Genomic DNA, 16,364 nt, shown 5'->3' on the forward strand with positions numbered 1-16,364 from the left:
CGTGAGCAAAAAGAAATACATTGAAGCATTGATTATTTGGGCTAATTTGAGGTCATCAAGAAGAGACTGTCCTTCCCTGATAGCAATTCCCTGCTCATAATAGTTCCAAGGAGCTTCATTCACAATTAATAGCATCCTCATCTTCATCCTCTGTCAGAGCTCACATCGTTGCCCAGTCAGGTGTAGATGCTTCTTTTTAAAAAAAAAAATTTTTTTTATTTGCTTATTTGAGAGGTAGAGTTACAGTGAGAGGGAGAGACAGAAAGGTCTTCCATCCACTGGTTCACTCCCCAAGTGGCCACAATGGCCAGAGCAGGGCCAGGAGCCTCTTCTGGGTCTCCCATGTAGGTGCAGGGGCCCCCTTTCCCAGGCCATAGCATAGAGCTGGATCAGAAGAGGAACAGCCAGGACCAGAACCGGCGCCCATATGGAATGCGGGCGTCATAGGCAAAGGATTAACCTACTACGCCACAGCACCGGCCCTGACACTGATGCTTTTACCTCTCATCACATCCCCAGATGCTCCCTAAAACACAATAACAACAATGTGTGATCACTGACAGCCTTCCAATTGGGTTTCTGCCACATAAAAAGAGAGGCTTAAAGTCCTTCTCCTCTTACCTTCCATAGGTCTGGAGAGTTGTTAAAGCTCAAGAAACAAACTCTTGTCAGCCAAATAAATGAATCAAGGACCTACTCAAGCAATCCAGTCAGATAAATAGGTTCCCCTCCCTCACCCTCCAACATCAGCAAGACAACAGGGTTACTGGTCCGTGTGGTCTTCCTTCGGTTCTTGGTCCTTGCATTTTGAAGCGGTCTTTCTTGTGGGAGTTGCCTTTTTCACACTCTGCTTTTAGCCCAGTTTCCAATTTAAGATCATCTTTTTGTCCTTTGTGGAAGCCATGGCAAGTCCCTCTCTCTCAGCTCAGCTCTGATGGCCACACCAATTTGACCAGGCCAGAAATTCATCATAGCCCCTTGTGACTAAGAATGGCTTCCCAGCTTACACAGGCCCTTGAGATATGTGACTTGGGGCTGGCCACATGGAAAACGGATGGCTGCATGGCCATGATCTTCACAGTTTCCTGAGCACAGATTCTGGAGAGTTGACAGGATTGGGGCGGAGGGTGGAGGAAAGGAGTTTAGAGGTCCTAGAGGCCTGAAGACACCACTGGGGCAATCCCAGCCAGCCCGGTTCTCAAGCAGACACCCACCTGCCACCGGCACTTGGCAGGAAGCAGAACCCTGGAAATCTTCCTGAGACTCCTGATTTCAACTCACTTTTCTCAAAATATATACTAGCTTTCTTTACCTCCAAGTTTTACATGTGCATAAAAGTTTCAAGTATGTTTGGGAGGTTCTGTTTTACCATATTTTACTCAAAAAGGAAAAAGAAATCCAGCAGTTGGAACTTAAAGCTGTTAGGAACAGCAAGCTTCTCTGCCCTGCTGGCGACCACGCCATAGTCATCCAGGGTCCTCCATGCTGTGGCACTGGCATAAGCCTATGTTTGATATCTTTGGAAATAAAATTCATTTTCAGAACTCTTCATCTAGAAAATTCAAGAAATTTCATTTCCAAAAGCTAAATAAAAAATATCTAGAAACAAATTTAACTGAAGAAGTGCATGAAAGATCTCTATAATGAAAATACTTCAGAACAATGGATTAGGGGAGGATTTTCCAGCTTAGACTCCTAAAGCACAGAAAACAAAAGCAAAAATAAACAAATGGGATTTCATCAAACTAAAAAACTTCTACTCAAAGGAAATAATTGACAGAGTGGAGAGACAACCTACAGAATGATAATAAATGCTTGCAAATTATACATCTGGCAAGGAGCAAATAATTAGAATATAAAAGGAAATCAAACAACTCAATAAATAGTATAAAACTACAAATAATTAAATTTAAAATGGGCAGTTGACTAAACAGACCTTTCTCAAAGGAAGACATTCACATGGCCAACAGGCACATGAAGAAATGCTCAGCTTCCCTAACGATCAAGGAAATGCAACTCAAATCCAACATGAACTATCACTCCAGTTATACTGGCTACTGCTAAAAATACAGAATATAAGAAGCACTGGTGAGAATGTGAAGAAAAGGAAACCTTTATACATTAATGATGTAAATTATTAGCATAGTCATCATGGAAAACAGAATGAATATTCCTTAAAAAACTACAAAATGGCTGTGAGCAATCATCAAATATCAAAATGGCAATTTCACTCCTATTCATTACATTTTCAGGTACTCTACTAGTTACCATGGATCAAGGAAAACATGATATTTGTCTTTTGGTGGTTGGCTTATTTCACTAAGTAAATGGCTTCCAATTGCATCCATTTTGATGCAAAAGACAAAAAGACAGGATTTCATCCTTTTTCGTGGCTAAGTAGTATTCCATGCCATCTATCCATGTATCTATCTTATCACAATTTCTTTATCCAGCCATCATCAGTTGATGGACATCTGGGTTGATTATTTAGTGTAGATATAATCTTATAAGCATAAAGTAAACTGAAAGTAAAATATTGTAAAAATTAAGAGAGGAAATAAGAGAGGAAGGAGGAGAAACGGTGGGAGCATGGGCAGGAGGGAGGTAGGGTGGGTAGTATCACTATGTTCCTAAATCTGTTTATATGAAATTTGTATAACTTAAAAAATTTTTTAATTAATTGCTTTTAAAAAAACTAAAAATGGGCCGGCGCCACAGCTCACTAGGCTAATCCTCTGCTTGCGGCGCCAGTACTCTGAGTTCTAGTCCCAGTTGGGATGCCGGTTCTGTCCCAGTTGCTCCTCTTCCAGTCCAGCTCTCTGCTGCGGCCCGGGAAGACAGTGGAGGATGGCCCAAGTGCTTGGGCCCTGCACCCGCATGGGAGACCAGGAAGAAGCACCTGGCTCCTGGCTTCGGACCCGCGCAGTGTGCCGGCCGTAGCAGCCATTTCTGGGGTGAACCAATGGAAGGAAGACCTTTATCTCTGTCTCTGTCTCTCTCTCTCTCTCTCACTGTCTAACTCTATTTGTCAAAAAAAAAAAAAAAAAAAAACTAAAAATGAAACAACTGTAATACCTAGCAATCCCACTACCAGGTATACACTCAAGGAAAATCACTCTGGCAAAGATACATCTGCACTCTCAAGTTTCTTGTGACACTATACACAATAGCCAAGAAATGAAAATAGCCAAAGTATCCATCCACCAATGAATGAAGGAAGTGTGGTACATGTACACAATGGAAGAATACTCAGCCATAAAAGGCAGAAGTCTTGTCATTTGCAACAACCTAGATGGAACTGGAGGTCATTGTGCCAAGTGAATTCAGTCAAGCACAGATGGCAGGTTTTATATGAGATCACTCACACTTGAAATCTAAAAATATGCTATTGTAGAAGTTGAGATCATGATGTGGGTGAGCAGAGGTTGGAAAGGGTAGGGGATGGTGGTAAAGATGAGAAAAGTTTGATTAATGGGTACTGAGCTAATGTAGTCATATAAAGTTCTGTTGTTTTTTTGCACAGTTGGTGACTACAAAGATGATGTGTTGTATATTTTCCTTAAAAGAATGTTGAAAGAAGCCTTTTTTAAAAAATACTTTATTTATTTATTTGAGAGGTAGAGTTATAGATAGTGAGAGGGATAGACAGAGAGAGAGAGCTTCCTTCTGTTGGTTCACTCCCCAAATGGCAGCAACGGCTGGAGTTGATCCAATCCGAAGCCAGGAGCCAGGAGCTTCTTCTGGGTCTTCCACATGGGTGCAGGGGCCCAAGCATTTGAGCCATCTTCTACTGCTTTCCCAGGCCATAGCAGAGAGCTGGACAGGAAGAGGAACAGCTGGGAATAGAACCAGCCCCCACATGGGCATGGGATGCTGGCGCCGCAGGTAGAGGATTAACCTACTGTGCCACGGCGCCAGCCTTGAAAGAAGGCTTTTAGACATTTTCACCAAAGCAGTGATAAGTGTTTGAGGAGATCTGTTTACTATGATTTGGCCATTATACAATGTATGTGTATGTTCAAGTATCACGATACCCCACAAATACGTGCAAATTTTATGTATGTGTTAAATTAAAAAAAAAAAAGAACCACCAGTGGTCACTGATTCTTAGGCAGTCATTTTCCACATTACCCACCCAGTTGCAAGTAGAATTATTTAATAAACAGTACTGAGACCGTAGAAAAAGTCCCAATTTTATAGGCAAAGAAACCTATGCATGAGTAACAAGACAGTTAGTATGTATTGAGTGCCAATCATATACTCACAACTATTTAATGCCAAAGCAACCACTGTGTAATGTAAACAAAATCAAAATACCCATTTTAGAAGTGAAGAAATGAAGGAACAATGTTCCCATAGCTACCAAAGTGATGCGCCACTTAGAAAATGAGAGCTTTTCTGTTTTTATCTAGTTTTTGGACTTTATTTAGTGAGAATTCACTTCAACAAGAAAAAGTTATGTTAAAAAAAATTCTTCCAGGGGCTGGCATTGTGGCTTGGTGGGTTAAGATACCTCCTGTGATGCCAGAATCCCATATGGATGCTGGTTCAAGTCCTGGCTGCTCCTCTTCTGATCCAGCTCTCTGCTAATGTGCCTGGGAAAGCAGCAGAAGATGGCCCAAGTGCTTGGGCCCCTGACACCCACGTGGGAGACATGAAAGAAGCTCCTGGCTTCAAATCATCCCAGCTCTGGCTGTTGTGGCCATCTGGGAAATGAACCAGTGAATGGAAGATTCTCCCCGCCCCCCATAACTCTGCCTTTCAAATAAATAAATATTTCAAAAAGGATTCATCCAGAAAGAGGAGCCAGTGCCACGCATGCCCTGTCTGCCTTCCTTTCGCTCACTCACTAACAGCACTCAGGTTCCTAGAGAGGAGACTACCAGCGCCCCAGCATTTAGAGTATCTTCAAGTTCAGAGTGCAGGCAGGGAAGAGGCTGTGGAAGCAGTGCAGCCTAGAACAGAGATTCCCAGTCATTCTGGGGTCATGAGGAATCGCTAGCACTAAAGATCTGAGCACAGCTGAAGACGCTCTCCCAGAAACACACACCTCTGCCACTCACACACCATTTCCAGGTGTTTCCAGAGCCATTTAGAAACTGCCATGCAGGCTTACTGAAGTCCAAGCCGGGTGACAGCCTCCCGGACAGGGCCAGCACACATGTGGAGTAAATAGCAGAGAGCTCATTTCCAGAAAGAAGCGGGTCCTTCCCCTCCTCTGCTTGCGTTGTCTTCTGACTGCCAGTGACTCCTGCGGGAGACCTGGCCGTCCTTTTTGAATACAGAAACAACTCAGGGAGAGTAAAGGGGTGGTGGGCCACTGTACTTCAGTAAGAGTAAATTCCATCAGATTGCCTCCCTGTTAACACCTGGGCAAGATGACCAGCTCGGGGCAGGAGAGTTTTAACTGTTCTGGAGCTTGCAGTACTTTGGGAAATGAGATGGACTCTGAAAAGGGTTTGGGTCACTGAGCTCTGGGAGGCAGTGGGGTAGCTTGAGTTGAGAGAGGGGGAATTTCAGATAGAAACTCTAACAAAGTCAAGGAAATGAGAAACTCAATTTAAAAAACTAAGTTATCTACTATATGCCAGGAATCCTGAGAGTCAATGCATGCATTCACCACATTTAGATGTGTCACCAATACTTGTGTTAGTTTCCTCCATCTTATAAATTAAAACAAAAAACAAAGTTCGCCAATAAAAGAAGAAAAAAAAACTTGCCCAAGTCCACTGTGTAGTGACACAGCCAAGTCATAGAATCCGGGTTCCTTTTCCTCCACCAAAGCACTTTTTTTTTTTTTTTTTTTTACAGGCAGAGTGGACAGTGAGAGAGAGAGACAGAGAGAAAGATCTTCCTTTGCTGTTGGTTCACCCTCCAGTGGCCACCACTCCACTGGGTCACTCCTCAGCACACTGCGCTGATCTGATGGCAGGAGCCAGGTATTTATCCTGGTTTCCCATGGGGTACAGGGCCCAAGTACTTGGGCCATCCTCCACTGCAGTCCCTGGCCACAGCAGAGAGCTGACCTGGAAGAGGGGCAACTGGGACAGAATCTGGTGCCCCGACCAGGACTAGAACCCAGTGTGCCGGCGCCGCAAGCAGAGGATTAGCCTAGTGAGCCGCAGCGCCGGCCCCTCCAAAGCACTTTTACCCACAGTGTTTCTTTGAATGAGTCTCGCCATCCCTTCTAAGACTGCATGAGGAAACGCAGGTCAAAGGCTTGCCTTACAAATGAGACTCTGAAATACAACCTGTTTGTAATCGGAGACTGCCTGCGTGAGTCTTATTGTGGATGCTTTATTTGGTCTGGGGAGAGGCGGAATTCTTCACGGTGTACAGAACTGACCTGGTGGCCTCCTTTATCCACGCTTGCATTTTAGATGTTCTGCCTGCAAATCTGTTGGTGTTCTCCAAACAACCATATGCTTGGGTGTTATTTAATTAACCACAGAGCTATGAACATTGTGAAATGCAAGCTTACATATGTTTTCAAACAACATTTTAAATACAATTATTTGCCACCAGAAGAGGAAGCTCATTTATTCATCGCTCCCTTGATGAATATCTGTCGAGTGTCTCCGCTGTGCCAAGCTCTGCAAAGTGAGACAGAGCACCTTTCCTCACTGAGACTCAGTCTCCTTAAAACCCTCCTGACAGGTGCAGACATTTTATTATAATGCCCTTGTAGAGTAGAACTTAAAAAAAAAATAAAGGGATGTATTGAGAAGACAAGACATAGAAATAGCCTTTTCCCTACATAAAATATAAATCACGTTCAGATTTTGCTGCTCATCTGGTGCACTTAAAAGTGTTTCTTGGATGAATGCCTGTCATTCAATCAAAAATCCAGCATTTGTGCTGTCTGGAGTGCATTACGAGGTGCAGTGGAGGCAATGTGGACATGTTCTTTAGCAGGCTGCAGGCTAGTGGAGACCAGACAGGCTAAAATAAACAAGAAAGTTCTAGGTCAGGCGTGGGTAAACATTTTCAGTTTCAACAACAGGTACTGAATTTTAATTTGCTCCTCTGGCCCATATGGTCTCTGTGGCCACTTCTCAACATTGCCACTGTAGCATGAAAGCAACCACAAATGAGTGAGCATGGCTGGGTTCCAAGAAAGCTTCGTCTACAAAAATAGGCGACGGATTGGATATGACCAACGGACTACAGTTTGCTGACCCTTCACAGGGGGCCAATGTCCAGTCACAGACCATATAAGGCTCAGGAAATCATCTGAGCTGGCCCTGCCAAGGCATTTGAAATTCAATTATTCTATAGCAGGATCTTTTTTAAGTTGGTAGTTTTGTATGGCCTGCAAATGACATTATAGATAATCAGATGGTCCTTGTCAGAAGGGTTCTCCTCTGCTAAGTAAGGGTGATTTTTTTTTTCTTTTTATTTGAGAGACAGTGGAGTGGGGATAGAAAGAAAGCACCCATCTGCTCTTTTACTCCCTAAATTCCCACAAAAGGAAGGACTTGGCCAGGCCATAACTAGGACTTAAGAACTCAATTCGACTTGCACTTGGGAGGCAGGGACTCAAGTACTCGAGCCATAACCTGCTGCTTTCCAGGGCATGCATTACCAGGTAGCCGGAATCAGGAGCTGGAGCAGGCACTTGGATGTGGCATGCTCGCATCCGAACAGGCATCTTCACTGCCAGGCCAAGTGCTTACTCCAAGACGAGGGCAATTCTGCGATGGCATTTGCTCTCCAGGTAATGGTAAAGATGATCGCGTATGCCGCATCACTTCCTTCTTCACACAAGACGTGTGTCCTTCCCGCAGTGACCTTTTTGAGTCCCTGCATTTCTATGCCAAGGTTTCCTGGAAACCAGGCAGGAACCCACCTTGCTAGATTAAAGGAGTAAACTTAAGTTGCAAATAACTGGGGAGAACAATGAGGTGCCCCTGAGTTTGCAGGCACAGGGAAGAACCTGATGACAGAAGAGGCATGCACAGGCATGAATGTGGCAAGATGGTTCCATGGGAGGGCGGGATGAATCCTTGGAGCTGATTCTTTAATTTGATGCAAAAAGCAAGCTTATAAAGGAGGGGTAAACTCAACGTAATATGAGCTGAGGCAGAAAGAAATTGGAGTGTGGAGGCCACAGTATAGTATTTAGATCAATAGTCTAGGCATGGACAGCTTAAAGTCGACACTAAAATTAAAGCTGTGACTTTCTGTTGAGGGAGATCAAAGCTACAGATGTGAAGCTGAAGCAAAGAGCAATATTAGAAGCCAATAATTGGGCCCGGCGCTGTGGTGCAGCTGGCTAACACCCTGGCCTGAAGTATTGGCATCCCATATGGGCACCGGTTCACGACCCGGCTGCTCCACTTCTGATCCAGCTCTCTGCTATGGCCTGGAAAAGCACTGGAAGATGGCCCAAGTTCTTGGGCCCCTGCAGCCACTTGGGAGATCTGGAAGAAGCTCCTGGCTCCTGGCTTGAAATCGGCACAGCTCCGGCCGTTGCAGCCATCTGAAGAGTGAACCAGTGGATGGAAGACCTCTCTGTCTCTACCTCTCTAACTCTGCCTTTCAAATAAATTAAATAAATCTTTTAAAAAAAGAAGCCAATAATCCCCCTGGTCTGCCAATGCCATATATTAGATTAGATATATTAGATACGTAATGTTAGAAATATTAGAAGCAAGTAAGCCCCCTTGTCTGCCGATACCAATGCAGACCAGACTGTGTGATATAGGCAAGCAGATTGCATATAGAGCAGAGGTGAGTTGAACACCATCATCTCCAGACAGGCACCTCACATTAGCAACAGGGGCAGCTGGTGCCCTCATCCTAAATCAGGCACCGCACACACACCACAGACCACCTCTAGCTGGCCAGTACTTGCTCAGCCACCGAGTCCAGACTCTTAACATGGGACAGTTCATAGTTCTTCTGTCTTTAAAAGACTTAATCCATTTCCCCTCCCTGAACCTCATTTCCTGGAGTCTAGATTGTCCTAGATGTTTCCCTATGTCCACTTGGGGTTCAGTCTTTAGTATTTTAGTAGTTTCTTATTTCCTAGTTGAGTGAGGCTTAATTTCTACTTGGTAGCTTATCTCCACTCTTTCAGTTTAGCTTTGTTGTTTTACCTTTCCTTGTCCTGCTCCTGCATAGCATCCACCCTATTCCAGTGACCTACTTTCTCTTCCACACACTTCAATTCAGTAAACAAATATTTATGGAGAATTTACAATGTCCTATACAATATCTTATGTGTTGTAACAATGAATTAAATACTACATTTGTTCTCCATTCATTATCAAATATGACGCATTTACAGCTGATATAAAAAGAAATTCAAGTATTTATTAGTTAGTGTTAATGTTTTTTCACACTGTAACATAAGGAGCTTCTTTTAAACCATTAGTGGGGACTGTGTTGTGGAACAGTGGGTTAAGTCGCCGAATATGATGGTGGCATCCCAAATGAGTGCAGGTTCCAGTATCAGCTGCTCTATTTTCAATCCAACTCCCTGATAATGTATCTGGGAAAGCAGTGGAAAATGGCCCAGTGCTTGGGTCCCTGCCACCCACAGAGAAGGATACCCAGGGGGCCGGTGCTATGGCATAGTGGGTAAAGCTGCTGCCTGCAGTGTCGGTATCCCATATGGGGGCCAGTTAGAGACTTGGCTGCTCCACTTCCTATCCGACTCTCTCCTATGGCCTGGGAAAGCAGTAGAAGATGACCCAAGTCCTTGAGCCCCTGCACCTGCATGGGAAGACCTGGAGGAAGCTCTTGGCTCCTGGCTTCAGATCGGCGCGGTTTTGGCCGTTGCAACATTTTAACTTATTCTCTCTCTCTCTCTCTCTATCTCCTCTCTCTCTGTGTAACTCTGACTTTCAAATAAATAAATAAATCTTAAAAAGAAATGAAAGAAAGGAAGGAAGGAAGCAAGGAAGGAAGCAAGGAAGAGAGACCCAGATGGAGTTCCAGGCTCCTGGCTTCAGCCTGGCCCAGCCCTGGCCATTGTGGCCATTTGGGGAGTGAACCAGAGGATGCAAGAGAGCTTGCTCACACTCTCCACCCCCACCCCGTAACACTTTCAAATAAATAAATCTTTCATTTTTTTAAAAAAAAGCATGGGTAATAATATTTTACATTTGCATTAGCAGAATCACAAGCTCAGAAGCTTCACCATCTGGCAGCTTGTAGAAATTAAGGAAGCCTGCTGGGTGTTACACCTGCTGGGGACTGTCCCTCATCTGAGAGCAACACATTAGAGAACATGGATCTACCAAAACCGAACAGGTCTCTGGGCTATGTGGTTAAGATCATTGGTTTAGTGTCTGTTTTTACCAAATGAACTCATGTGCTTCGAGAAACTCCATGGTGGGCTGGACAGGTATTATCACGCTTATCTCACCAACAAGTAAACTGGTCCCAGTGCCCCTGCTGTCCACCTGGGAGCAGCGGTAGTCACTATCCTGGTAAGATCATCCAAGATGTGAATCAGCATAGCACCTGGTCTGGGGCAGTCTCCCTGTGGAGTTTGGCCTTTGGGGAATAAGAATGCACTGAAGGATTTACAATGCTGCATGTGACCTAGAGCCAGAATTCCCAGCCCTGATCTCCTTCACATGCTTAAACAAGAGGCAGTAGAAGTAGCCTCCTAGGGCCACCCTCCTCAGGGAATGTCTTGGCATGCAGAAAGCAGTTCAGTACCCAGCATTTGTCCATGAGCACACTGACTGAGACCATCATTCCTGCCCACTACTCAGTGAGAATAAGCCAGGAGATAAATAACTGTGGCGTTTAGTCATTCCTAGACTTAGGTGTGAAGCACTTGTGTGACCGAAATGGTGCCGGAGTCCGACCCGGGGGCTGGAAAGGTGGAAGGGTGGGTGGCTGAGAGGTCACCCCTTCTGTATGTGACTTTTGGGGCTCTCAGCAGTGGCAGAGCTCCAAATGAAAGGAAATCTGGGATTTTGTGAAAAACTGAAAGGCTGTGCTGCTCCTAGGGTAGTGTCCAAGTGGGGAAATGCGAGTGCACCTCATTTCTATAAACTCTTTGGGGGAAAGACTTTAATTCATCCCTGTAGACTCCCAGATGGTAGCTTGGTGTTTTTGCTGCAGTAGTTCAATAAACATGAGTTGAGTTGCATTTCCTTTCCTGGGCATTCTACTGAAGAGGTATAACCCTTAGGCAAGTAGCAGGGTGTTGCAAGGCTCCATTTCTCAGTTGCAATAATGCCCATGAAAATGTGAATGACTGAAATTGGCTGAGAAAAGATGCCGGGCCTGATGGGCCTCCACCCAGAAGAGGGCCCCATGAGCTGAAGTCAAGGGCACTGATCTCATACCTGAAGAAACGATGAACAGTGGTGTGCAGAGAATCTTCTTCCGGAAATAACACATTAGGGAAGTATGGCAGGTTGGGCTTCTGGGCGAGCAGAATCTGCATTTAGCATGGAGGCTGTTTACTAACAGAATCCTTAGGTTAGTGCCTATGGAAGGCAGAGGAAAGAAGCAGGACTTGAAAAGGGGAGAAAGGGGACTCTGGTGAGGCTTCAAACCAGCCTTGGCTAGCCCAGAAGGGAATGCTGGAGTTAAAACAGATCTTTAAAGTTATCTCAAGTTGGGCCATGATTACCCAGGCTTTCACAGCCCCAGGTCAATCAGTCATCAAATGAGAATGCCTGGGGAGGGACATGACTTTAAGTGAGGCCCCTCTGAACAGCTGAGGCATTTCCCAAAGGCGCTGAGAGCTAAAGACTCTCTGCAAAGAGCATCCCCAGGAATTGGGGCGACAAGTTCTCCACTGAAGAGGAATGTGGGCAGCACCTCATAGCTTTACCTTGGTGGGTGTTTTGTGCCATCTGAACCTCCTTCTTCACGTAGATTCTGCAAGCAGCAATTCTAGGATTGTAAAGGACTGTTCCTCATGGGGAACTTAGCAGAGAAGGCACTGGAGTTAATTTTGCACCTGCCACTCCTGCTGGTCTCAAGGCTGCTACTGACACCACCATCTCCTTCCCCCACTATCCATTCCAGACCCGCTCTTCCTCAGCGAGCACCTGTGATCTCAGTGTCACTTCATCAGGATGAGGGCACTGCACTGTCCCACCTGCCACAAAGATGGGACGTGCAAGCACCAAGTGGGTCCCTCAGTGGGTCACCTGAATGTCCAACTTATTCTTCCTTGCTCCTGTTGTATAGCTCTCAATGACCAGGGCCAATTATCGCTGCCAGGATGGTGACTCCCTTTCCTGTTTGTTGGTCTCTTGGCACAGAATCCTGACATGCCCAGATGGGAGTCATAATTTATAATTCAAAAGGATTTTTGCTCAATTCTCTGGTGGATACACTTTCCCCTCTGGAATCCACAAGCCTGGAAAAGCAGGGATGCAGGGATGGGCAACATCAGTTTCTCACATGGAAAGTGACGGCAGTCACATGGGAACAAAGCAGGCAGAGCCACTCCTGATTGCATGTTGAGGTTCCTGCACCCATCTGTTCTTCCTACTGGTACATAGCATCTTAAGATCTTTGATTCAAAGTGGATATTGCATCTGCCCATCATGGTAAAGTATTGTCTCCAAACTTACCCATCAACTAGACCTTTAACTGAATGTTCCAATGCTGTCAGGCCATTAGCTTCTGGGTGATACAGTGTGGCAGGAAGAGTGGGCCTCTTGGTGATGGGCCTATTCACTCTCTTCCTTTCCTAGAAAGTGAGTCTCCTGATCCGAAGTGATGTTATATGGGATCTGTGTCTGATGTTATATGGGATGAAACATTCCATAAGTCTTTGGTTAATGGTGCTGCAGGGAGGAAATGCAAATATATTCCAGAACATGTACCTGTACTCCTACCAGAATGAACTACTGGCCCTTTTAAAGTTGAAGATGTCCCATGTAGTCAACTTGCTCCCAAGTGGCCAGTGAACTTTGTAGGAGATGGTAACATGCTGGGGCTTGGTGTTCATTTCTGTTAACAATAGGGTGGATATCTGGAAATGGCTGTAACTAGACTGATCTTGGTAAGGTGGAGTCCATGCTGCTCAGCCCATCCCTGCCACTATGGCCATTTTACACATGGCCCTCTTGTCCAAAATGTTTCCTTGCTTACTTCTAAGATACAAGAGTCTCTTGGTTTTACTCCTACCTCTCTCTTGGCTCCTCAGTAATTTCCCCCAATCTATATTCCTCTGCTTAATTCTTAAATATTGACACCTAGGGGCCAGTGCTGTGGCTCAGCAGGTGAACGCCCTGGCCTGAAGTACCAGCATCCCATATGGGCACCAGTTCTAGTCCCCGCTGCTCCTCTTCTGATCCAGCTCTCTGCTATGGCCTGGGATAGCAGTAGATGATGATCCAAGTCCTTGGGCCTCTGCACCCACATGGGAGAACTGGAAGAAGCTCCTGGCTCCTGGCTTCGGATCGGTGCAGCTCTGGCCATTGCGGCCATCTGGGGAGTGAAACAGCAGATGGAAGATCTCTCTCTCTGTCTCTACCTCTCTCTGTAACTCTGCCTGTCAAATAAATAAAATAAATCTTTTTTTTCTTTTCTTTTTTTTAAATTTTTTGACAGGCAGAGTGGACAGTGAGAGAGAGAGAGACAGAGAGAAAGGTCTTCCTTTGCCGTTGGTTCACTCTCCAATGGCCGCCGCGGCCAGCGCACTGCGGCTGGTGCACCACGCTGATCCGATGGCAGGAGCCAGGTGCTTATCCTGGTCTCCCATGGGGTGCAGGGCCCAAGCACTTGGGCCATCCTCCACTGCACTCCCTGGCCACAGCAGAGAGCTGACCTGGAAGAGGGGCAACCGGGACAGAATCTGGGGCCCCGACCGGGACTAGAACCCGGTGTGCCGGCGCCACTAGGTGGAGGATTAGCCTAGTGAGCTGCACCGCCGGCTAAAATAAATCTTTAAAAAATATTATTGACGCCTAAGGTTCTGTCCTGTTATATTTTCTTCCTTAGTCACACATCCTCCATGGGTGAACTCATTCATTGCCATGGCTTCATTAGTGATTTCCATTCTAATGGATCTCTGCTCCTGAGTGATCATGAGCCTTAACTCCAGCCTCATGTTTACAGTGTAGAAAAATAACTTCTGAGGAATTATGGGAGATAGGTTCACTCAAATATAATTCATTTACTCAATGACTTTTCATTGAGTTTCATTTGTCCAGCAAGAAAGGAGAGAATGGAAGCAGAGAGGCCAGCTTATCATGGCAGATAGTACTGAAGCTCAGAGAACGGGCGAGATCATTCAGACTCTGTGCAAGAGTAAGACAAGAAACGCCAGGTGGGGCAGGAGAAATAGTGAGGACTCCTGGGATACTAATTATGCTTTGTTCTTAATTTGTGTTTTGGTTGTGAGTGTGACCAGATAACAAAAAAAATCATTGATCTGTACATTTATGTGCATTTCTTAGCATGTATACTATTTTTTAAAGATTTGTTAATTTTATTTGAAAGGCAGAGTTACAAAGAGAAACAGAGAGAGAGAGAGAGAGAGAGAGAGAGAGGAAGAGACAGATTTTTCCATTCACTGTTTCACTCCCCAAATGGCTGCAATGGCCAGAGCTGGGCCAGTCCAAATCCAGGAGCCAGGAGCTTCTTCTGGGTCTCCCATGTGAGTGTAGGAGCCCAAGCTCTTGGGCTATCCTTTGCTGCTTTCACAGGCACATTAGCAGGGAGCTGGGTGATAAATGAAGCATCCAGGACTCCAACATGCACCCACATGGGATGCCAACATCACAGGCGGCGGTTTTACTCTACTATGCCATAGCACCAGCCCCTGTATACTGTATTTTAATAAAAAGTTTTTTAAAAGAATAAAGATAGATCATATAGAATTACTTCTTCACTGTAAAATACATAAATACAGTGTGGTGCTTAAAAACATTGAAAAAAACCTAGGATTTATCAACATTTAATAAGCAGGTAGATCTAAATAATTGAATAAAGATCAAAATCAGTGTGTCCAAAATACATTCATTTCTCTTTAACTTAACTTGCTTGATTTTATCTTTTTCTCAGGCATCTCAAGCTCCTCAGGTTGGAAACCTGAAAGTCATCATTGCCTCTTCATTCTTTGTATCCAATAAGTAAGTCCTGTTAATTCTTTCTGTGACAGAATTTTATTATAAGACTCCCATCTTTTATCAGTCTTGTGTCAGCTCTCACCTAGAGGTAACATTAGCCTCCTGACTGTCTGGAACAAGCCCACAGGATTACAGAAAATCTGACATGAGCAGCCTGTTTGAAACATCCATTGTTGTGAAAGGTCATGAGGCTCAGCCGAAATAGGCTTTGTAAATAATTATTACACTGTGAGATTTCCTGCCAGGTGAGAGATCTTAATCAGGACCCATGTAGTGGATTCATAGTCAGGAGTCCATGAGAAAGTCAGTTACTGTGATGGGTAATGAAGGTAGCCTGGAAACCAGAGATGGACACGTGCAACCTGTATGTGAAAATGTGCTTGTGTGCACTTTGGCTGCCTATGGGAGTAGTGACAGTCAGATTTTAAAGCAACTGAGCTGGGTGTGGCAGCCTCTAGTCTATCCTGCCTCAACCCTGGTACATGAGAGGTTAGTCAAGTGATGTTCTCCACATTGCTGTAATGTCAGTCTTTCCATAACTCGAATCTCATTGTATCAGTCTCTGGCTGAAAATACTTCAATGGTCCCTGCTCCCTGTAGCGGTTTGGTGGTTCTTAACCTGAAGACTTTGGTAGAGAGTGGGAAATGTAGGAGAGTCTACAAACCAGGTTAGAATTCTTTGCAATACTTTATGTGCATATTTTCTGAGGATAAGAATCACTGGCCAGGTGGACAAAGACCAAACTGCATCTGAGCCCCATCTTTCTTCTTTCCTCTTCTTGACCTCTAACCCTTCAACCCCTGTTCCAGTCATGTTCAATGACTTGCTGCTCTCAAAGACTCTTGCCTCTGCACTTTTCTGATGCATTCTTGTATAAGATTTCTAATCATAACTCACCAGCCAACTCAAACATCAAAAACTTGCTCAAGTATTCTGCTGCTGCTCCCCAGCAGGGTTCGACTCTCCCAGCATTCAAACACACTTCCATGTCTGACTTGAACACATATGCATTTGTAGATGTCCTGCGTAGCTTCATTCAGGTCTTCCTGATGGTGGATATCACATCTCCTTTGCCTTAATTTCCCTAGCATCTCTACCCCAATATCTTAATAAATATTTGAAAAATGGAAGACTTCTAACATGTTCACAGGTGGTAGAGTCTTTAAATTACCTGGAGCTTTCCGAAGAGATAATTCCTCAGCTTCTTAATGGGAGGCTAGTGCAAGAGGCGAGGAAACTTACCCATAGTACCTTATGCCTAAGGCTTCTCAAATACAATATCGTAATTATAAAGAGCATCA

The sequence above is a fragment of the Oryctolagus cuniculus genome, chromosome 3 (genome assembly GCF_051225735.1).
Source record: "Oryctolagus cuniculus isolate XC-2025 breed Fujian yellow rabbit chromosome 3, ASM5122573v1, whole genome shotgun sequence".
Classification (NCBI taxonomy): Eukaryota; Metazoa; Chordata; class Mammalia; order Lagomorpha; family Leporidae; genus Oryctolagus; species Oryctolagus cuniculus.